This window comes from Pleurodeles waltl, chromosome 7, assembly GCF_031143425.1.
Source record: "Pleurodeles waltl isolate 20211129_DDA chromosome 7, aPleWal1.hap1.20221129, whole genome shotgun sequence".
Classification (NCBI taxonomy): domain Eukaryota; kingdom Metazoa; phylum Chordata; class Amphibia; order Caudata; family Salamandridae; genus Pleurodeles; species Pleurodeles waltl.
Window position 1 is genome coordinate 1,391,775,049 of NC_090446.1, and position 22,900 is coordinate 1,391,797,948.

General features: G+C 45.9%; 1 protein-coding gene across 1 annotated transcript in view; it reads left to right on the forward strand.

The window, feature by feature from the left end:
• The first annotated feature begins 20,795 nt into the window (after positions 1-20,795).
• Positions 20,796-22,900, forward strand: part of LOC138246401 (paired box protein Pax-6-like) — a 151,644-nt gene continuing 149,539 nt past the window's right edge. The window contains exon 1 of the mRNA XM_069200986.1: positions 20,796-22,882. The gene's annotated coding sequence lies outside the window, so the exon portion shown is untranslated. The remainder of the gene's footprint in view (positions 22,883-22,900) is intronic.

A 22,900-nucleotide genomic window follows, 5' to 3' on the forward strand; every position in this document is an offset into this window, starting at 1 on the left:
GATTTTTTCTACGCTAGATTTGAGGTCAGCTTACCACCAAATTGAACTTACTGAGGATTCTAGACATTTGACTGCCTTCATTACACCACAGGGGTTGTTTCAATATAAACGAATGCCTTTTGGGTTATTCTCAGCGGCATCAGTATTTCAGAGGGCTATGTTTAATATGTTCAAGGACATGGACAACTTTGTGAAGTGTTTCCAGGATGACGTGTTGATTTACTCCAAAGATGAAAATGAACACAAAAAACATCTAGTTAAGGTGTGTGAAGTGTTTAACATGAATGGATTGACTCTAAAATTTAAGAAATGTAATTTCTTTGCCAAGTCTGTTGATTATTTGGGACATACCGTCTCTGGTGAGGGTGTTGTTCCCAAACAGTCTTTGGTCAAAGCCATCATAAATGCACCTGCTCCAGATTGTCGAGAAAAGTTGTTGTCGTTTGCAGGATTATGCGAATATTACAGTAAATTTATTGTAAACTTTGCCACCAAAATGGAACCATTAAGGGAGTTTACGAGGAAAAATGTGGATTTTGTTTGGTCGGAAAGGCAGGAGAGTGCTTTTCAGATCATTAAAAGGGAGATTACTGGTGCACCTACACTTAAACCATTTAATTTCCTGGCACAGTGTGTGATAACGGTAGATGCAAGTATGTATGGTGTAGGTGGTGTGTTGTCCCAAAGGTGTGGGAAGGAGATGTGGAATGTTACATTTGCATCACGTACCCTGACAGATGCAGAAAGGAGGTATGCGGTGATAGAGAATGAGTTATTAGCTTGTGTCTGGGCGATTGAGCATTTTCGGAATTACATTTGGGGTTCACGTTTTGTCCTCCAAACTGATCACAAACCTTTATTGGGTATTCTGTCTCCAGGAGGAGGGTGGAATGTGACAGCCGGCATTGCTAGATTAGTTTCGAGATTGCAAGAGTATTCCTTCCAGGTGGAGTATGTGCCAGGGAAGAAAAATTCTGTGGCTGACTGTTTGTCGCGGCTACCTCAGAATGATTTGGATGCTCAGGATAAGGGCGGAAGTGGTGACAGTGATTTTGTATCGGTAGTGTCTGAATTTATTTCAGGAGAGTTTAAAGCTATTGAAGGAAAAGATTGGTCTGATGAAGATCAAAAAGATTTAACTTTGCAAGAGGTGAGACGCTACTTGAGGGTTGGTTGGCCGAGGAAATAATGTATCCTGGAAGAAGTAATGCCTTTCTTTAAAGTAAAAGATGATTTAGAAATTGATAATGAGCTGGTATTCAAAAGGGGGAAATGTGTTCCACCTGAAGGCATGCAAGCGGTCATTTTGAAGTTGGCGCACGAAGAGCATCCTGGTATGTCGTCTATGAAAAGGCTCATTCGCACTTCTTTCTGGTGGCCGGGAATGGACAAGATGGCGGAGAGGACTGTCAGGGAGTGCGGGGTATGTGTGAGTGCTGAGAAGATGTTGACGACAGTGCCAGCCCCCTTACGTCCTGTTCAGTGGCCTGATTCTCCATGGCAGAAATTGGGTTTTGACATTTCTGGACCGTTTTTGATTTTGCCTCACGAGGCTCGGTTTGCTCTGGTGTTAGTGGATTATCACTCCAAATGGCCTGAGGTGAAGATGGTACCACTAGTCACGACGAATGTGGTGATTGAGTTTTTCAAGGAGGTGTTTGCTAAAGAAGGGTATCCTGAAACTATGGTGTCGGACAATGGTGTTCAATTGGTGTCGAAGGAGATGCAGAGGTTCCTCAAATATTGCAATATTAAGCATGCTACTACTTCGTTATATGAACCACAGGAGAATGGACAGGTTGAGAGATTTAATCGGGTCTTGAAGGAGTGTATTTGTTGGGCACGTGGTTTTGGTGGGTTGTGGAAGGAGAAAGTGAGAAAGAAAATTATGGCATTATCGCATCACTCCTCATAGTACCACTGGTGTTAGCCCTTTCAGGCTGTTAAGGGGAAGGGATCCTGTATCCAAATTGTGTCCATGGTGGTTTAAGAGGAAGCACAACAAGGAGTTCGAGAGTGTTGATGTAGAAAAGTTTGGAGATTATGTAAGACTGAAACAAGAGAAGAGTAAGGAGGCGTATGATAAGAAGTGGAGAGTAAAGGAACCTATGTTTGTCGTGGGAGATTGGGTCAAAGTAAGAAAACCTGAATTGGTAAGGAAGGGTATGTCCAGATTCAGTAAGGCCATGAAAGTGATAAAAGTGTTCAAGAAGAAAGTGATTACACAAGATGGGAAAGTTTGGAATGTGAGCAGACTAGCTAAGTGTGTTCCAGGATGCGGAGAAACACAAAGTGGAAATTATGCTGTTCCTGGACCCATTGTCTACCAAGATCTGGAAGAACACGCGTCCGAGAATATAAGCCAGGAAGATGGATGCAATGGAAGAGGAGAGAGTGAGATTTCTAGTGGCATAGACTGTAGGGAGAATGATGGACAATGTAGCATGGAAAGTTTAGAGGAGGATTCCATAGCCTCAAGAGTAAAGTTGGAAAGTCGTTCCAGATCAAAGTCTTCTCGGCTTGTGGACTATGTGTGAAGTATGAAATTGATGTACAAGTATTTGTTGTAATTGTATCTTACTCAGTTGTTTTAATTGTTTTCAGTTTATTATAAGGGGGGAAATTTGTTGTATTTAGAAATGTAAGTTCCCTTTAAGGAACTTAGGGGATGGAATGGAGAATGGTGATGGGAAGAGAATGTAGGGATCGTGGCATTCTGGCTGGGAGAAACTGGACGATAGACGTTTGAATGTGGATCAGAATAAACCTTCCTGGAAAATCATTTGTTTTGGACTTGAAGATCATTATAACTTCCTTAAACTTTTGCTCAATCCTGATGAACTTTGAGCTGAAATCTCAAATCTCGTGAACTACAAAATAGGGCTTTATTCTTGGTTTTGCTTTTCTGAAATGTCTGTACTTCATTTTGTACCTTCCTTTGTACCTTTTTGGTTTACTCAGTAGAAGATGGCACACAGCAGTTGCTGTAAAATATATAGTATATTTTCCAGGATATTGATATTAATCATTCTAGTGAACTTGATATTATGCTTAATTTATCCGGTTGTATATGTCTCTGCTTCACAAATTCAATTATCTTCCGCACATATTGAAATAGAACAGATGAGATTAACACATAGCGATAGATCAGAAAGAAATTATAATGATAACATGTATTCAAACCAGCTAGGGGAGTGCATTGGAGTGAAAGGTACCGGAGATTGCTATGTTTGTACATATTTCCCTTCATCGGCTGAAGAAGGTGCGCCATATTTTCAATTGCCCTCGTCATGCAGGGGCTGATTTAGATTTTGGGGGTGACGTACATTCCGTCAAGGGGACAGAGTGAAGAGGTCTATTGCACTGGCAGAGTACCGTCCCCCGAATCTAGAGATGCCCACCACCCCATACGTTCACAGGAACCTCTGTGATGACGGTTCCTGTCAATTAATTTGACACTGATGATGTCATCATTGTGGACCTAATATTCACCTAGAAATGCATAAACAGTTGGCCTTCGGAGAAGGCCACTGACTAGGCCTGTTTTCACAACATGGATTGCGACCTTCTGCATCAAGCACTTTTAAAGATTGGTTGATTACAGAACGCATGCCTCACATACATTTGTTTTTGTTTAGTTTAATAAATGTCCTCCGTGGTGCCTAATGTGCCAAGGTGGGGGAAACGTGGCAGCCACAAGATGCTTAATTAAAAACATAAACAGCACATTAGATTAACAGTGACGACATATGAGAGCCCATAGTTTAGAACTGAGCCATGAGTGAGCTTCTGGACTAGCCAGCAGAACATTTTTCAGAGGCATCGGGTTTCAAGTAGTGTATTTTTAGCTCCCCTTAGCAGTTTGGCATGTACAACAAACCAAGCCTCGGAGAAATGTGAGTAGATGCGATGTACACAAACCAACTGAGCAACAATTATAGTAAATATCTTAATAAATAAAGATGCTAAGATCCACACCAAGACAAGCAAAAAGAAGCACCTTGTGAAAAAGACATCGGGTAAATGGAATAAAGTGAAGAAGGCATATGATAAAAACATACACTAGTTCCCCAGGAACGCAAAGTGGCTAAAAACTGGTCTTCATTTCTAGTAATATTGAAAAGCATCTTGTGTATATGCCACTAGAGGGCAGCAGCTCACCAGAATATTTACAAAAGAAACTTCGGCCACAAGCCATTTCTGAGGCCGGGATATCATCAGATACCTGGATGTCGTGGCGTAACGTGAAATGACGGGGTTCCCCTACAGAATCTCCGGAGGGGTGGGTGGGGAGGGGGCGTTGTGAGGTGTCTCCCTTATCTAACAGATAATCATTGGCCTTGGGCGGAATCCCCCGCCACCCCCCGAAAGACTGGGGACCCCCCTGCGCTGCAAGGTCATGCGTTACGGCCTTGCTGGATGTCATTGCTGTTTTTCCGTGGGGTTATTCCTGGGGCCCACCTGAAATGTTCCCACTGACTTTAAAACCCTCTTTAAAGGAGTTTCTGGGTGGTTCCTTCCATTGGCGCCTGGTTGTGGACCTCTGCGTACTCAAAACATAGGCCAGCTAGTTTGGGAATCCAATCTACCCAACAGTTCTCCCCAGGGACAGTCGCCAACTCCCAATTAAAACCGATACATACCAATCTGCCCGTCACACCTAACAACAGTACCAATATTTCTCAGTAAATAGCCCGTTTATCGTGCAGCAATATGCCCCTTATCTATCCATGAAAGGTAATATTTACTCATTGTGCACACCCCTCATGACAGCCCTGGTGTCACTACATAACTGCCTCGCATGCCCATCACACACTAGTACATCCCTCAGGCTCGTGAGACACACAGGCTCCGGGTAGCAACAAACTACAAGTGAACGCCATCACCCCAGAGCTGACTCACCGTTTGCTTATGTCCCAGACTGCTCACGTTCCCAAGGCCCTGCAATGCCCTAGTGTAGGAATGTCCCTGGTTTCCTCACTGCCTCAGCATTCAGCAAGCAGACTTGTCTTGGTTCACCCGGTGCCCCAGCAAACTCAGAGACACTATAGGCATATGTACACATGCTTTCACATACTTTACGGCCAAGCACTTGCATTGAGACCCTATGGGTGATTAGCCACGCTTTACAAATCCTTGATTGATTGATTGATTGAAGCACTAGGGGCTCTTAACATTTTGAACAGGTGCACCACAAGTCTGGGATTGAACAGAATCCTGTGTCCGTGCCTTTTGAAATCTTTTCGAAGAGGCCAGCACCTGCCTAGAGCATAGTTACCGTAAATGTGGCTGGCCTGCTGCAAATAATGATTACATATTAAGCAATAGCTATGTCTCAATGTGTGGGAAAGAGAGAATTACACAAAAACCAGGCCTCTGAGTGACAGCAGCATGGCCGTCAGAATACTGATGAGGAATACATAAAGCAAGCCCCTCAGGATGCGTAATTAGAGTATCACCTAAGTGAGAATGATGTCATAACTTGCATATTCACTCACTCTCCCACCTATATGTTCCTCTCAGTGAGATAAGCCCTCGCTACAGAGATCTTTCTGTAACCTGCATGGCACTCATGCTTTCACTGTGCATGTTCTGTGAGTGATGAAAGCTTATGCTAGTCTGCCCTAATAAAACTATTCTGCGGAGAACGGGCGATTACACTTGCTGCCTTCTTCGAGAGAGGGAAGCTTGCTTTGCTACTGCCATGATGTACCAAGCTGAGGTGGAATGGTGTGCGATAAATGATGGATTGGGATGCATCCAAGCGTTTGCCAGTGGCTTCAGGGATTCCATTGTTCACCTGTTGTTGCACTTGACGTCTTACATGAGACGGGTATGCCCAGACGTGGGTCCTGTGCTCACTGTGCCACTGAAATCAAGTTATACCTGCTGAGGAGCCGTTGTGAGGGCAAAACTGGTCCTAGGCTGTATGTATTCGGGTTCAGGGAGGTCTTGACTTCGTAGCTCTGACTGGACTGGTCCCAATGGAGCAGGGTCAAGACTGATTTGCATATGGCTGGGTCCAAACTGAGGTGGCATGATGGGTGAAAAAGGATGAATTGCCCTGAGCACTTGCTAGTGACTGAGATTAATTCAGGCATTCCATTGCCGTTGCTTTTCCATGAAGCTGTTTGTATCTGAGCAGTCATGTACATGTGATGCCAGTGACAGGACAACAAACTGCTGATTAGTGTTTTCCACATGAGAGTGGCATACTGTATACTTCTTTTGAGCAGCTACCAGTAGGTAGTGTCTCAAGTAGAAAGAATGAGCATTATCTAAAGTTTGCTAATTTAAAGCATTGGATGGACGCTGCTCATCAGACAAGGGGGTAGAAAGGAAAGAAGCAACACGGACGAGAGTAGAAAAGAAACAAGCAACACAAATAGGAATTGGAAAGGGAAGAAGCAACCTGGACAGGGGAGCAGTGGGAAGAAGCAACATGAACAACTGGGTGGGAGTGGAAAGAAACAATATGGACATGAGGTGGGAGAGGAAAAAGCAAAACAGACAACGGCAGTGGAAGGGAAAAAACAAAATGGACAAAGCCGAAAGGGGGAGAAGTAAAAATGAAAATAGTAGCTCATTCATAGAGCTATCAGGGGAAGAGCAGCAGTCAAACTGAAGCAAACAGTAGTTAGTCTGTGCTTCTGTCGAGAAGAGGAAGTGACGCCAGCACGGGCTGGCCAATTAGAAGGCAGCAAATAAGAGTGACAATGAAGCCAATGAATGGTAAGCAAAGGTGCAATGCAAGCTCTTCATATGCTGAGTGGGACATATCTCCATAAAATAAAGCATATATATCACAGATAGCAGCAGAGAAGACTTCACTAGCAGTCCACTACAGAACAGGCATAGCATTATCAGCAGCAGCTTCATCAGGCCTATCACACATCAAGTGTGTGCATAAGAGCATCAGCAGTGCACGCTCCTCTCTCACACAGAAAGGGTGCAGATCATATCATAGAAATAAAAGCTTCCTTCACATGCACAGACCAAATGTTCACAGGCAGCAGTTGTGAAGCTTTCCCCACAGCACGAGCCGAAACGGCACAGCATGGGTGTTAGCAGTGCGAGCTCTCTGCACACATGGAAGGGGTACAGCATCGACAGCATCAGTGCATGCCTCCCTAGCACATACTGAACGAGTAATTGCAAGCAGGTTTTCCTATATAGAACAAGAACAGTATAAACAGCAGTAGTGCATGCTCTCTCAGACAGAAGTTTAGCACAGGCCACAGCAATGCAGGCTCATGTCACATGCAAAATAGGCCTCAAAGAGCCAGAAGCAATGCAGACCTTCCTAGTTGGGGTAGACTGGGTGTGACACAGGCATCAGCAGAGTCAGCACAGGCAACAACAGCAATGTAGACTTCCCTCATGCACCAGATAGGTACAACAAAGCTATATGCTTCCTCAGTCACAAGAGCAAGCCCCACTCAAAGGCAGACAGGGGCAGCACAGTCACCAGCAGTATAACCTGTATGCTGTCCTCCCACGCATGCAGCAGTCACAAGTGCAAGACTTTCTCTCATGGAAACAGGTACCGCAGAATGCCTAGCAATGCCAGAATTCCTAGTCCAGCAGCAGTGTCCTCACACAGAGGCGCAGCACTGCTAGGAGAGCAAGATGCCCTCACGCAGGACTCAGTACATGCTTTGCAAGCTTCCCTGAGACACAAGACAGTTACATCACAGACATCAGCTGTGGAATCGCCTTTCCTGACCCATAGAAACGGAGACTCAATGTCCACGATGGCCCTAGTTGGTAGATCTCTTTTAGAAGACAGTGATGAACCTTGTCAAATGGTCCTACCCTACACATTAATTTTAAAGAGGGGGGACTTTGTAGCAAGAAACCTGGAGAAAACAGCCCAACTGCATCCTACTTGTGATGGCACTGGAGTCTGGTGACGGAGAATTCACCGTCAAGAACAAGGGAAGGCGCGAAGAAGGGAGAATCAGAGCAAACGAGAATACTGTCTGGTAAGTAATACATGCTTTATGTTGGCCAGTTTCTGTAACTGGGTGCCATACCAGACTCACTGCCACTATCCAGGTCTTTCAGCCTCTCACTTCTGCTTAAATGAATCATAGTGTGTTTCCTTATCCCGGTGTCCTAACAGTGGATTCAAGCTGGAGCCCATTGCATGCATGTGGCAAAGGTGAGGTTGATCCTAGTGGAAAGTGGGGATGCAAGACCCCGAGGGACAGCTCAGTTGTGACGCAGCCCTATGTCTCGCTGCAGCAGCCCTCATAGTGTCCATCTGAGTTATTGCAATTCTCTTTGCTCAGTGGCCGGTCCAATAGCCAGCAGCTACTTGAAGGCTACGTGCAGCAAAGGAATGAGTCAAAGCCGGAGACTGAGAGATGAGGTGATCTGTGCCTTAGTTACCCCATCACACAAGAGCAATGCTTCAGGTTCATGCTGGTGTCCAATACATTCTAGGTTAAATTCTCATGTACATCTGTAACCCTGCATTACTTGGCCACATGACTGTCCCTCTCGCCTCAGCCATTTACACTGTTTCTCATGTTTATATTATATGCACCTTACTCTCTGTGGTCAGTCCTCCTCTTTCACTCTCTTTCTCTGTGACCCAGTTCGGTGAAGTTTGCTCGTTCACCCCCACAGCAATTCTCAGGGCAGTATCAAAGAGCTGGCACCGTTGACGCCCAGGCATCTCGGTTGGTATTTGGAACTGGAGCACACAACTCACCTCGATGCTCATTCCATTTCCCCCATATTGTCCTCCATTTCTTATCACAGCCCCTACTTTGATAGACCACTCTCTCCACCTGCACACACCAGACCGTATCTCTCATCCAATCACTGAGGTGCAGTGATATATCAGCTCCCCATTACCGCGCTATGTGGCGTTTAGCCACCATCGACCCAGGTGTACACCATAGACCGGTTCTGCAAGTGAAATCAATCTCGTCCCAGATGTTTAGGAGGCACCATTTCACTACTGGTACCATGCCACTCCCACTCACCTGTTGAGACAGTCAGTCACCTCTGAACAATACTTCTGAAGTGTCGCGCAGCTCCGTATCATATGAAAAAATGTCTCCTCCTGACCACCTTGCTTGGGGCATGGTGCCTCTGTATCCATTTTACCCATTTTAACCACTGTCGTACAAGCATGCTAACACCTGTGGAGGATTTTGAGCTTCACTCGGTGAAAGCTTGACCTAATGGCCCTCTCTCTGGGGAAAACCAGGGCCTCTGGCCATTCGTCATCCTCCATCCCTCTCAGATCATGCTCCCGACTCTCTCGTAACTGGGTGGAAGTGTCAGGAGAATTAATCAGCAATTTTTGGGAGGTAAGTGAGATGACCTTTCTGGGCATGTATTCATCCGATCTTCTAATGGGGAGGGTTCAGGCAGGATATCACCCTTTGAGAGCACTTTGTGTAAAGCATGATGGATTTGCAGATATCGATAAGTCTCAGCAAATGGCAATTGGTGTTATCTTTGCAAGTGTAAGAATGGAAGCATTTTGCCTTTTGCCATAGGTCGCCCACCCTAGAAGGCCAATTAGGTTCCATTTATCAAGGCACCCTTGGAAGGCTAGAGTGCCCAGCCTTGCGGTGTCCCTCAGAGCCTGCCATCCCATGGAGTCCACTGCTGTGTGCCAAAGAGTAAATGTGATCTCTGTCGGTCTGGGGAGGGATGTAGTGAGTTTCCCCCATAGATTGCTCTCAAACAGCTCCTGGGCTGCATGCTTCTCCTATCTATTCTATAAGTAAGTTCATCTTCGGGGAGATTATGCCACGCTTTCTTGAGATAGTACCCCTTTTCTCTCTCTCTCTCTCTCTTGCTCTCTCTCCATCTCTCGCTTTCTCTCTGGACACACCTATGCCACGCTTTCTTGAGACAGTCTCCCCCTCTCTCTCAATCTCTCTGAACAATTGTCAAGCTTTCTTAGGACAGTGTCACTCTCTTGATCTCTCGCTAGCTCGAACTCCCTCCTCCTCCCCATCTCTCCCTCATCCTCCCTGTCCCTCTTTCTGGACAGTCATATGCCAAGCTTGCTTGAAGGAGCATTGCTCAACTAGCGGAGGGTGCCTTTAGTTGATCCAAGGGGAAGGTTGTGTTTAGCATCTTGTGTTGTGGGCATCCCACCTGCTCCTTTGTCCCATTTCCTGCCTTTGCTAAAAGCCTAGCTCCCAACAGAGAGGTCTACCTAGGTGACATCAGGTAATGGCAGTGGCAATGTGCTTATGAGCCTGAGTAGGACAGCCATTGCCCTCTTTTGTGCTCACCACCCTTGGAAACAGACCACGCCGTGGCCACAAACATCCTACCCATCCATGCCCATCTCTCGTAAAGGCTGGAGAATAGTGGTGGAAATAAATAGAAAGAATGTAATGTTATCGTCTGGCACTACCCCGAGGTTGCCCACAGAGGGGCACTTCATTGAGGCATGGATGGGTTGAGTCATGGGTGCCCCAAGCAGGGACGATGTCTTAAAGATCCCATTTGGCTTTCCGTAAGAGGCTTTGGTGGGTGCGGGGCTGGCTGTAGTGAGGACTGGCCTGCTGGAGGTACAGACCTCCCGCCCCGCCTGGAGATGACCACAGATGCACAGTCTCGGTGGCTGGGTCAGTAATGGGTGCCCTGAGCAGGGACGTGCCGTGGATTTCCCAGGCTGCACTCACTTGTAAATAAGTGATTCTGATAAGTTGCATAATGAGGTGCTGCTTAAAGAATTGAGCATGCAGCAGCGAGGGCATTTGTTGGCTGCCTGAGCCTGCCCCGAGGGGATGTAAGTACAAATCTGAGAATGTGTAACAATGTTCTGTCATAAAGAATTCTGCGAAGAAATGATGGGTAAACAATAATTGCTTGGCGTTTGGACTTGAAGTAGAGATTGCTACGGCCTGCTGTCATGTACTGTGTGTGTTTGGAACTGGAAGGAATGCAACTGGGTACGCAAGCAAGATAGTCCTCTCTCTCTCTCTCGCTCTCCGTCTCTCTCCCTGTCTGTCTCTCTCCATCTCTCTTTCTCTCTCTCTGTCTGTCTCTCTCGATCTCCCTCCCACTGTCTCTCGATCGATCTTTGGCTGGACAGTGCGCTCTCGAGAGCAGCCCCCAAGGTCCCTCTCCGGGGGTCAGAGAGGCAAGTTGGAGAGAGCTGCAGAGGGAAAGGGCTGTCACGTTGCATCAGGTGTCACTCGCGTGAGAGGGCGCTTCGGGCGTGAGCGAGCATGAATAAAACATGCTCCGCCTCACCAGTGAGCAGCGAGCCGGGATGGAGGAGAGGTGAGGCGGAAACACAGGGAAGAGGGAGGGCTGAGGTCAGTGTGGAGCAAGGAGGGTCAGGGAGCGTACGAAGTGAGATGGAGGAGTGAAATGCACGAGCTGAGAGAGAGTTAAAGCGGGGTAGGGGGAGGGCGGGAGCAGAAAAGTGAGAGAAGCCGGGAGAGCTGAAATGGGCAAGAGGTGAGAGGGAGACAAAAGAGTGACTCTGAAGGTCGGGAGGTCAGAAAGAGCAGAGAAAGGAAAGAGGCGAGGGTGCAGGGAAAGGTGAGAAGACTCTGGAACGTATAAGCTGAGGGGAGACAGAGGAAGTAAAACCTTTGCACCCGGAAACAGAGGAAGGAAAACGTTATGTTTGGTCTTGTTTATTATGTTTATCGATCACGGCTCAGAAATTACTATAGCTCATCGATGGCCAGCTATGCTATATACACGCTGTATAAAGTTGTCAAAAGCTAAGGTTATACTTTCCCCTAAAGTTGCTAACTTGGTTGTATTTACGCTGCTCAAGTGATTCTTGCCATGTTTCCTGACTCAAGATATGACTATAGAGTAGCTCCTGATTTGGGACTTTGCTGGATATCACAGGGTTTCCTGGTATAAGGTAGGACCCTGATCAAAACTGTTGCCTATGTTAAAGGTTTCCTTGGTGCTCTTGTGGTACCACTGAAACCCACAATCATAAGATGCGCTGCTTGTCAATCTTGTCAGGGTGCAGGATCCAGGGAAAACACTTTTGCTGATCACACTGCCAAAAAGGTTGCTTTACCGCTAGGCTCTGAAAACACACCGACTGTATCTCCCACTGCTGAGCCGCTTATATCGACCACAAAACACAGGGCCGGATTTAGAGTTTGGCGGATGGGGTTACTCCCTCACAAATGCGATGGATATCCCATTCACCGCGTTACGATCTCATTATCTCCTGTGGGAATCACAATAAGCCGGACTGGATATCCGTCACGCTTGTGATGGAGTAACCCGTCCGCCACACTCTAAATCAGGCCCGTAGTCTGAGTTGTGGGAATGTGCCTTTGAGGCGGAGAAACAGGCTCGGAGGAAACAGGACTGTAAAAGGGACCCTGGTGGAGTATGGAGAGACTGCACAGGTAGAGTGGTTGCCGCATAAGTTCTCCTTCACAGTCTTGCGTGTCCCATGATATTGTCCACGTCAGTGGAGATGGAATGATCCATGCTGCTTTGCCCCAATTTTTCATTCTGTTGTACAACAGTATAGCTAGTCCTCTGTCGCATGTCAAGATTACAATATCAGAACAGGAACCAAAACCTCCTCCCACACCCACATGCACTTCATCCAAATGCCTAAATGTTATATCTATCAACATGTTTTAGTGCTAGTCCTTATATTCTCAGGATGGCTTGAGGATTACCCTTGCTCCAGTGCTGATATGATTAGCGAAAAGGCTGATTAGGGATTTGATTCCTAAATTCGAGTTCCACATCAGATCGGAAGTGACAAGGCCATTCACTTTGTGTCTGCTGTAGTGCAGGAGCCTTACAAGACTTTAGGGATCAAGCAAAAATGTCACTAAGTTTATCACCCCTAGTCCTGATGGAAAGTAGAGTGTTTCAATTCTACTTTAAAAAACAAAGTAGTTGTGATTCAAGATCTCAAGAGGCCACCCCCACTCATTGATATTCTAGTCAATAAGAGTCATCGTTAGCCAAAAAGGACTACACGATTTTCATGGACTGACGCACGCTTCTCCCATCTAACCAGCCTGTGTTTCTTGCATCTTTTGATTTGCACCTAAATGATGATGTTACGGTTCAGTACTACAACCAACTAATTTGTTGTGTCTATAGCTTCTGTTTGCAGATTCAAGTTGCCTTACCTTTCTGCCTGACCGAAGCCTGCTACAACATTCAGCTGGGTTCCATGTGTGAGTCCGATGACGGAAATTTGCCCTTCAGCACCACTAGTGTGGTCCCATTCAAGTCCTGCTTACCAGGAACACTGCTGTGAAGTACCAAGGATTACCAACCTGGTTCATGCTAGGCACTGCAAGAGGACCACCAAATAGAGAGACTCCAAATTGACAGCGGCTTCCATACTCGGAATCCAAGCTTTTCCTACGTATCCCTAAAAAAATTGTCCCTCATCAGTGGAGAGAAAAACTGTGCTGCCCACTTTATTTGACCTTGCTTTCTCCATAATGCAGCCCCTTCTCTTCAACACAGAAAACACCTCTGGCAAGGTAGCTGGTAGTCTCTTAATCCCTCATTTGATCTGGCTTGCCTTCTTTGTTGGCAGTCTTGTTGTCTGCTCATCATATGGATCTGTTTAGAGCATGAGTACTTGCAAGTATATTCCCACAAAATATAGTATGTTCGGTGACTGAGGGCTGCATTGATGCCAGCAGGGTGGGAGTGGGGCTTTGAGGGCAAGGGTGGAGGGTTAAGGTGGGCGTTGAGGAAGGGAAACATGTACATGGTGTGGTCAGTAAGTCATGGAGTCATTTTGAGGGTTTTATTCCATACTGCCCTCTGAATTAATTCTCTAGTCTCTAGAAGAGTAATAGATTCAACAAAACTGTGTTATGCAGTATCTGATGACCAGATGTAGGACTTTTTGTTTTGCAACTTGCAATTTGTGATCCGTTTGCGAATCGCATATTGTGAGTTGCAAAACAAAATGTACAACAGTGCTAAGTACATTGTTTTTGATTCCCAGTGGGGTCGTAAATGACCTACCTCATCCATATACATGAAGTAGGTCACAATTTGTGACCCCATTGGGAATGGCCGCATTCACGGGGGTGGTGGCCTGCTGGGGACAGCAGACCACCATGTCTGTGATTGCGTTTTAAATTTAAATAAAGCGCTTTTTTTTTTAATGCAGCCCATTTTCCTTAAAGGAAAACAGGATGCATTTCAAACACAAAAATAAAAAGTTTTCTTTTCATTTTTTCAGAGTAGGCAGTGATCTGTGGGACCACTACCTGCTCTGAAAAAATATTTTTGCTTCCATTCACAAAGGGAAGGAGTTCTTTGGGGACCCCTTCCCAGTTGCAAATGGGTTAGCACCAATTTGAAATTGATGTTAAGTGCAATTGTTTTGCAACCACATTCACATTCATGATCACAAAACAATCATACATACCACTGTTACTCGAAATGAGGAAGGGATGCCCTTGGAACGCCCCTTTCTATTTGGGACTCGCAAACACTTTTAGCGATTCAGTAAAGAGATTACTGAATTGCAAAATTGGGTTTGTACATTGGGGAATGCTTTTTTTATTTGTTGCAGACGGCCCAATTCTGTGAATCGCGCTGTTTGCAACAAGAAAAATGCTTTGTACATCTGGCCCTGAATCTCCATCCCTCTACCAGCCTTCTCTACTTACTATTACTACCTCGGGAGAGTCAAATGTAAAAACAAAAGTAACTTCATTATTGAATTGGAATGAAGTAGAATTGCATAATGTAAAACCAAAAAAACCTACAATCAATCTAAGCTTCCCCATTTAACCAAATTGTGTGGTCCTAGGAAACTTTTATTTCACTCTGACTCCCTTTTCTCCATTTGATGTGTAAGAGGATCTTGAAATATATGCGTGTAGGATATGCCCTGTACAAAACCTTCTATTGTGTTTGATTTAGTAAACTATAATGTTGCACATGTATAATAGCAACCCAGGCCACCCAGAGGGTTCAACATGACAACCGACATTCCTCATTGTTCACTATTGGCATTGTTGTCAGGGTGGGAGCGGGCATAAATGTTTGTACTTTCATCTTTGAGAACTATCCCTTTTCTAGATTACTACTCCATGCACTGATATAATCTGATGTACTAAGGTGAAACAATACTGCATGTTAATAAACAAACTTTTTACATTTTGAATAGACTTTGTCGTTTGTATACAGGTTTGTTGCAAGATGTTTTAAAAATGAATGTGTTCCTAAAGTTAAGTGGCACATATATATATTTTTTTATATTACTTCAGTTATCTTGTAAATAAATGCTTGCCCATTTATTTAACATATTTTTGAAAGTTTGTGTTCTCTCAAGTAAAAAAACACTCAGTGCGTCATTCAGTAGGGGGCTGCATGTGAAGGTCAGAAATGCTGCAAGTGGCCCCAGGCCTACTTTTGAGTATTACTGGGTAATAGGAACCAGGGGGCAGTTCAGTCACTTGTACCTTGCCAGTGACTCACCCTTGAGATTGCTTCTTCTTGTACTGTTTGAAAACCTTTCTGCACCTTTTCGAACAATACTAACAGATAGTTAATCTTTCCACATGTTGTACTTGTATCCACTTACCCAGCGACGCTTGAGCTGGTGTTCCAATGGTCTCTCTACCTTTAAAAAATGAAGAACTATGCTTCAAGTTGTTTGAACAAAGGCAGGTCCCAATAAGTAAGAACATGTCATACCATACCTATCCCCATAATAATAAATTACTGCAGGTTCTCTAAACAAACATCATACCTTCTTTTAGTCACCTTGCTGACACTACTTGTGGACTGATTTGTGAAACTCAAAACAGCAGCAACTATTTGGGTTACAACATCAGCAAGGTATACCTTTAGGCCCAATCTGGTTCTTTGCACTTCCTTCAGGTTTCCTTTGTTCCTATAGCAGCTCTTTTGGTGCACCTGGCATCTGAGGAAAGAAATTCTTGAATAGCTTACTCAGCTCTGAAGGTTTACTTTTATATATCTACTTGAAGGTTGAGTATGTACTATCACAAGCTACAGTTTCTGCATTGCTTTGTCTTCTCCATTGGAGCCCTAGTTATGAAAAAAATATAAACGTATGTTCTGTACAATGCATCTTAATGATTATGCTCACAGTGTGCATGGGCGTCCCCTTATTGTCCGACTCTGTGATTCACAGACCAGTTTGCATAGGTCAAAAACAGGTTGGGGTTGTCTGTATTCTCAAATGGAGGGTACCTGTCCTGGCATTTCAAGCCTAACTGTTCCTATTGGAGGAGGAGAAAGGTTAATTTGCATATTGCAGGTTTCTGTCTGGAGTGGTTTAGTGAATGAAAAAACAATGGCGAGTGGCTTAGCTTTATTCAAAAAATTCTGTCCGCTGCCTTGTTGTTTGTTCAATTCTTTCAAGGCTCATCCGCTATGCCACAAGCAACAAAAACTCCCCAGAAGGCTGCTGATCATTCAGAACTCAGTGGGCAGAATCACTCTCAGCCACCCACACCGCACTCACATCACACCACTTCTGAAGGAGGTCCACTGGCTCCCCATTCACAAATTAGCACAATTCAGACAACCTCACTCACACTTTCAAGGCACTACATGACACTGGCCCAGCATATATGAACAATTGCAACTGTTTTCACAAACCTTCTAGACGCCTTTGCTTGTCCAGGCTCCTGCTTGCACAAATCACACGCATATGGGAAACCAGATCTAGTGATCAAGCCTTCTCCTACATAGCCCCGAAAGCATGGAACGACTTGCCTCTACTCATAAGCGCCAACTCCTCACTTCTTGAATGCCACAATAAGCTGAAGACCTGGCATTTTGCATAGTTCCACTAGGCCCTAGGTGTGCCTAGACTCACACCTGCTCAGCAACAGGACACCCTCCCAGGTGATAGTACATTCTACAGATCATAGCATAACAAGGCTAAATGGACTCAAGGCACTTCAGCCTTGAAAAATAGCTTCTTGTTTCATAGCCTACCGAGATGTTCCTTGTGTCCCATATGATGAATCTAGCTGAGCTACTGAAGACCTTTCTCCTCAAGCAGCATTCTTCACTGTGAAAACATCCAGGTTGCAGGGCAACCCTAGATGAGAAGACTTCTATGCCTCCCTCTCCTTTTGTGTCAGACATAGTCCCCCTTTGGTCCACTCTTCTGTATCGTCCATTTGTTCTCTCATTGTATACCGTTCCGTTACATTGTAGTTAGGTTCATGCTATATGGTTCTCATATACACAATCATGCAAAAACACTTTAAACAAACACATTAGAAACTCTACCCTCCTCTTCAAATGGAAGCTATGGACCATTTATGCTGGGGCTGTAGATAAAAAACTGAGTATTCTAATTCTTTAAGCCTAGTTATGACAAAAAGGTCCTGCAAGTTGGTTTCCACGTTTGCCCTTGTTTACTCAGCATTTGTGTTCTGTGTATGTCTATGTCCCCTTTGAAAAGCTTTTCTTAGAGAAACAACAGATGAACTTTAAATAGGGTATTCTGGCAACAAGTCTTATATATTGTCTCAAGAAAATGTGAAATTATTTGAAGGATTGTGTTAGAAAAAATATGGCTTCTCGCCAGTATTCGTATTGATGTCTACAAAGCCACGCACCTTTTTGTGAATATCATCAATCTGTTCTTATGTGCATATGTGTGTTAATAGTTACACTATTGTTAATATTGTAATGCTACGATCTTGATTGTGCAGTACACACCTCAAGCTGCTATGTACTATCTGATTGTACTGTAACAACATGCAGCACTTCTATTAGAAGGGATACGTATCAATGACCACCTGCCATTGATAGTGACAGTGATACCTATCAATTACCTCCCTGTCTTCTGCGAGTACCCCAGGGTTCCATGCTGCCCCTGTCATCTTCATCCGGTTGATGTGGAGTCTCTTGGGGCACAACTCACAGATGATAGCATCAAAATTGACCAATATGCGGACGATATGCAACTCTATTGGGAACTCTCCTCTGCTCCAGATAGCCACAGCCTCTAACGCTGCCTGCACCTCATCCAGACCTGGGGTCCAGCACCTACTGGAAGCTCAAGCCCACCAAGACAGAATTTGCTAAGAACAACAAGCAAGAAATAGTTTAAACCTGGCTCAATGACATGAACCTTGACACCTTTGAATCCCAAATTTTACTGAATACCAAGTCACTTGGATACATAGTGGACACCCACCTGACCCTCAAGGAACACACTGCCAAAAACAAAACACCGCCTGTTACCAGCTAAAGAAAATGAAACTGTTTCTTACTGAAATTGACTTCAGAACTGCTGTTCTAGCCCTTGTACTTTTGCTCCTGGGTGGTGGTAAAGCCCTGCTCCACGGCCTCCCAGACTACTCACTGCCTCCCCTCCTAAAGGGCACCTTAAATGCCACTGCAAGTCTCATTCAGGGCCTGAAGAAATATGATCCCATCATCCCCATGCTGATGGAACTCCATTGTCTCCCCTTGCGGCCCACACCCTCTTCTGACTCAGAAGAATAAAAAAAGGATATCACAATTTTTTTTTTGGGGGGGGAGTGCATCAAAGTGGCCCTTAGGCTCCCAGCACCCTTGGATTTGCATTACCTCCTTACAGACCACCTTGGTAGGTTTAACATTCTTGATCCTACCCAGAATGGGTTCCGCGCGGGTCATAGTACAGAGACGGCCCTCCTCTCGATGGTCGAGCATCTGCGCTCCGTGATGGATTCCGGTCGGATGGCGGCACTGTTGTTATTAGATCTTAGTGCCGCCTTCGACACGGTCTCGCACGGAATTCTGGTTCGGCGTCTTGAGGAGGTGGGCATCTCTGGCTCCGCCTTGTACTGGTTTCGTTCCTTCCTTACGGATAGGTCATTCCAGGTGGCGATCCCGCCCGGTAAGTCGTCATTCTACCCGTTAGACCAGGGAGTCCCACAGGGGTCTTCACTGAGTCCCACCCTTTTCAATCTGTATGTGAGACCGTTGGCTGCGGTCGTCAAGTGGTGGGGCCTAACCATGGTGTCCTACGCAGATGATACGCAGCTGGCGGTCACACTCAGTGGGGACTCAGACCTGGAGGCTCCCAGGTTTTGTGATGGTCTGTGGGAAGTGGCTAACTGGATGAAATCCAACTGTCTCCAGTTAAACACCAAAAAGACGGAGATTATGGTGGTTGGTAAACAGGTGGTTTTGTGGGATGATAAATGGTGGCCTTCGGAGTTGGGTGTGACTCCCCTTCCAGCGGTTGAGATAAAAAACTTGGGGGTATGGTTTGATTCTTCTCTGAGTTTCATCTGTCATACCAAGAAGGTGGCGGCTTCTTGCTATGGCATCATCAGAGGACTTCGACCTATCCTCAAATTCTTTGATGCACCTACAAGACAGCTGGTGGTTCAAGCATCAGTGCTGTCTAGGTTGGACTATGCCAACTCCCTATTGGCGGGGATAAACCAGTCAGAATTTCGGTGGCTCCAGCGGGTTCAAAACGCTGCGGCCCGACTGGTGACTGGTCTCCCCAGGCGATGTTCGGTGTCCAATACTCTGCGCTCTCTCCACTGGCTCCCTGTGCAACAGAGGATTAGATTTAAGGTTCTCTGTTTTGCATTTAAAATCTTAAAGGGTACTTCCCCGCAAATCATGGAGAAATTGCTGATTCCTTATGTTCCCTCTCGCACTCTTAGATTGTTAGGCCAGAACTTAGCAGTGGTTCCGCGCTTTAAGCTGAGCAGAATTGGGGGCCGCTCCTTTCGAGTCCTGGCAGCGTGTTGGTGGAATTCTCTTCCTCCACAAATCCGGGCCATTGATGAGCTCCTTCAGTTTAGGCGTGCTATTAAGACCTTTTTATTTGTGTAAGCTTATTTGTTGTGTTTTTTCTTCTTTTGCCCGTTTTTAGTGCTGTGTTGTGTTTACCTTCTCAAAGCGCCGGGACGCCCCTTTGCTGGGGCAGCTGTGCGCGGTACAAATAAAAATAACATAACATAACATAACCTAAGCTGCAAATTCTTAACAGGAATTCGCAAATTAGGAAATGCAAACCCATTCGCACCTATGGGTCTTCAGGCCCGTAGGAATGAATGGAGTCTCATTCCCTAATAGCAATTCCGTAATAGCGATTGCGAATTTTAAGAAATCGCCATTAAGGATTCCCTATTTTCTTACATCCCATTTTGCATTTCTCAAATAGCGATTTCTTAAAATTCACTATTTAAGAAATGCAAAACGGGTCTTTGATACATCTGGCCCCTGGTGCTGTGCGTCCGAATACCGAATACATACTTATTAGCTGACATCGATATTGTGCCTTAAATATCGTTTACAAAAATACCGTCCCCTGGATATGATTTTCCAGTAACATGGCGGACGGAATACCATCAGAAAATTAAAACCCCAGGTATTTGCAACCGAGTGCTACTGTTTACACTGAATTAAATGAGCACAACTATGAAATCCATAATTTACAACATTTACTCCCGCCCTTCCACCACTGCGTGTTTATTCCTTGCTTCGTATGTTGATGTGTTCATGAAATAAGACATGCACGGAATTAGCAGCAGACATTCACGCTTGGTCAATCTTCTGGTGAAGCCAGGCCTATTGTCTTTGTCAGTGCTCGTTCCCCTCGCTGCCGCTGCTCCTGGAGGTGACAGGCCTGCCAGAGCCCTGCTCAGTGCGCTCTTCATGCACCCGAGCATGGCTGATGACCAGGGACTTGCAGTGACACCCCCTGCCCCCTCCCCGCAGGGCCCGGGGCCATCCGGGAGGATTAAGTTCACACATGACGTTAGTGGTTAGAAGGCTTCTCGGCTCTCCAGCGCTGGCAGAGGGTTCCTGCTTGGGGGGAGCTTTATTCCGAGGCGCTTCAGAGGGCGCGGACTGAGGAGCGTCAGAGAGAGACGCGTACTGAGGAGCGTCTAGGAGGTACTGACTAAGGAGTATCAGAGCGGTACGGATTGAGGAGCATCAGTGGAGTGTCAGAGAGAGACACGTACTGAGGAGCGTCTAGGAGGTACTGATTAAGGAGTATCAGAGAGGTACGGATTGAGGAGCATCAGTGAAGTAAGGACTGAGGAGCGTTAGAGACGTAGCCACTAAGGAGCATCAGAGAGAGATACATACCGAGGAGCATCTAAGAGGTACTGACTAAAGAGTATCAAAGAAGTACGGACTGAGGAGCATCAGAGAGGTACGGACTGAGGAGCATCAGAGAAGTACGGACTAAGGAGCATCAGAGAGAGATACAGATTAAGGAGCATCAGAGAGTATAGACTGGGGGCATCAGAGAGTATAGACTGGGGAGAGGTATAAAAACTGGGGGCATCAGAGAGTATAGACTGGGGAGAAGTATAGAGACTGGGGGCATCAGAGAGTATAGACTGGGGGCATCAGAGAGTATAGATTGGTGGCATCGGAGTGGTATAGGCTGGGGAGAGGTTTAGAGACTTTTGGCATCAGAGGGAACGGACGAAGGAGCATCGGAGACATACTGATTGAGGAGAATCCGGGAGGTTCTGGTTGAAGAGCTTAAGTACAAATTGAGGAGTATCCTAGAGTGGGGGCTTCAGAGGGCAGAGACTCTGAGCATCAGAGAAGCATCAGTGGGGTACAGACTGGAGCATCAGACAGACGCAAACTGAGGAGCAAGACAGGCGGAGGAGAATCAGAGGAGCCGGAGTGAGGGGCATCAGAGGGCCAGTTATAGGAGCACCAGGGAAACAGACTGAGGAACACAAGCTTACCCCCGAGAGGACATTGGGGAGGACCACAAGGACAAGCTAAGGAGCATTAAAGGGACAGACTGGGGAGAGGGTCAGACTTGGGGCCCTCAGAAGGTTGGACTGGGGAGAAGCCTCTACAGGTTGAAACTTCCCAGACTTGGCTACATTAGAGTGAGAAGCAAACCAATGTATTCAGGCTTTCAGACAGAAACACACATTCACCATCATCTTCCCTGAGCTGTTAGGGATGCTCTTCATCTGAGGACCATACGATGAACTTACACCTTCTGAGGACCACTGGGACGGCTTCCACATCTGAGGACCATCAGAGAGGCTTCAGATTCCTAGGACCTTTGGAGCAGTGTGCACTCCTGAGAACCACTAGAGTGCTTCCCACTTTTGAACATCCTCAAAGAGGGGTCCGCTTCTGATGACCATCAGAGCCGCTTCCACTGCTGAGGATTATCAAAGAGACTTCCCCTTCCTAGGACCATTGGAGCAGCTTCCGCTGCTGAAGGCCCCTGGAACGGCTTCCACTTCTGAGCACCATCTGAGAGGCTTGAAACTTCTTGCTTTTGAGGAGAGTAGTTTGGATTTTCACTGTCCAGGCACAGAAGAGGAACTCCACTTTTGAAGGACTGTAGACGTTCCTCATTTGTCTGAATACTTGTTGGATGGATTTTCAATTTTCAAGGACTGTTGAAGAGGCCTCCACCTTCTGATGGTGATCAGACAGACTGACACCTTCTGATAGCTGTCAGCAGGATTTCCTCCCCGATGACCAGCTGAATGGCCTTTCACCTCCCCAGAGGGGTCAGACGGAGTTCTGCATCCGATCTGTCAAAATGACTTCCACGTCTGAGGACTGTCCGAGAAAATTCCACCTCTGAAGGATTCCACCCTCATAGGTACTTCGGGGGCTTGTTCACTATGCAAAAAGTTGGTGCAACTTCTATATTTTGAAGACTGTCCCTGAGGCTGCCACTTTCTGGGGACTGTCATACGGACTTCTACTTTCTCAGGACCTCGGTGGGACTCCCACATTCTGAGCAGTTCTGAAAAGTTGTGCTTCCATGTTTTGAGGGTTCTCACTCATTTTAAGGACTGTCATTGAGACTTGCTATTTCTGAGGGCCGTCAGAGGATTTTCGATTTCTGAGGCCTTGAAGGAGCCCCATCTAACAAAGTCAACCGCGGTCCTTTAGAGGTGCACTTATCGAGGTAAGAACAAGACCACCA